We start from the raw sequence: 1,584 nt of genomic DNA, 5'->3' as shown, positions 1-1,584 counted from the left end.
AGCGAAGAAAAGGAGGAGGGCTCGGCGTGTCTCCCATGCGCTCCTCGTAGCAGGCGTCTTTTCGGTTCACTTTTCGGTGGATAAAGGTCAGTTGTGGTGGTGTGTCGAAGACGAAGTGTGTCCAGTGAATGTGTGGATCCGTTGTGGAATCGCGGAGTGTAAATACGGACGTGAATGACACTGTAATGCCGATACAGATTTATCAATACTCGACTGCAGGGAAATGACAGTTATTCCTCTAATTAGTCTCATATTTGGTGTCTAGCTAGCTAAAAAGGAAAGTTTATTGTGTATATATGTGATTCAGGTTCGTTATATACGTTTACAAGATGCAGATCGAACAAGAATCATAGATTTTGTTTATAACACGTGGCGCATGCGCACCCTCTCCTCCAATGGCCGATTTGTTTTCGTTAGTTTTGGCCCTTAAGAAGTGTCTGTTACAAGTGTTTTTGTAATTCTAATGAAAAATAGGCATTTAAAAACCTATACATACCAGTTTTGATGTGCTAAAGGTAGTTTTAGACATTGAAATTTCATGAAAAACAAATGCCGGTTTTGTTCGCTATAACGGGGTAACATCTGCTTCGAGATCGATGCGTGTACAGAATCAATACTTAATGTGTAAATACTTTTACTAAAGATCATGATATGTACTAGATTAATATTTGTCATGTTTCCGTTATATTAGCCATAATTTACTAGAGAAAACTATCAAAAATATGTCGACGACTGATGTATTCCGGATGCGGGTCCGGCTAACGAGGTTTTCCTTGAACCTCCCAGTAACGTTTTTCCCCCGAGTTGCCTATTCTGCATTTCGCTTACCATTTTCCTACCCGGTTTTAACGCATGGAATCATGTCCAAAGAGATGGAAAAGAAATAGAAATCGATCCACATATTCTGATTAACACATTGGTGACGATACCAGACTTATAAAGATGGAATAGAGAGTGTTTTGGACCTATGCATTTAACCGGTGTCTGATGCACGGGTGGTATGGCGGTTCGGGAAAATTTCACGAAATTTCCACTTCTGTTCTATAAGGTTTCGAATAACTATTAATGCAGCTATTTAACGAACGGAAGCCTCGCAGTTACTAGCAGAAGAAATGCATAATAACCAGAATAGGTTTAGCGAAGCCGTAGAAGGTAAAGTGCGAAATGTCGAAGGAAATGGAGGTGGGGGGGGGGGGGGGGGGTCAGCCAAACATTTCCACCACGAATGTAGGAAAAAAAAATATATGTGATTAGTTTGTGCCCTTTACTTGTATTTTAAAGAGCTTTGTAGGAAAATCACGGGTGTTGTTTATGTGCTAAAGAAAGATCCGTGTGTGTGTGTGTGTGTGTGTGTGTGTGTGTGTGTGTGTGTGTGTGTGTGTGTGTGTGTGTGTGTGTGTGTGTGTGTGTGTGTGTGTGCCTGTGCATTTGTACATTAATAACTTTATTGATAAGAAAATCTCCAAAACCATTATGTCTGTAATTTAAAGTGTGTGATAAGATATACAAAATCGTGTTGGCTTTAAGAATTACCATCAGATTATCACTTTTCCCTTAACATGACACTTTAATGACAAAACGCCT

The 1,584-nt window shown here is 39.9% G+C and overlaps 1 protein-coding gene across 1 annotated transcript in view; it reads left to right on the top strand.

The window, feature by feature from the left end:
• The window catches only part of LOC125027202 (long-chain-fatty-acid--CoA ligase 4-like), a 24,678-nt gene continuing 23,094 nt past the window's right edge, over positions 1–1,584 (top strand). The window contains exon 1 of the mRNA XM_047616132.1: positions 1–86. The gene's annotated coding sequence lies outside the window, so the exon portion shown is untranslated. The remainder of the gene's footprint in view (positions 87–1,584) is intronic.

The sequence above is a fragment of the Penaeus chinensis genome, chromosome 7 (genome assembly GCF_019202785.1).
Source record: "Penaeus chinensis breed Huanghai No. 1 chromosome 7, ASM1920278v2, whole genome shotgun sequence".
NCBI lineage: Eukaryota > Metazoa > Arthropoda > Malacostraca > Decapoda > Penaeidae > Penaeus > Penaeus chinensis.
Note: the sequence above shows the minus strand (reverse complement) of the source record. Positions and strands in the feature narration are given on the sequence as shown.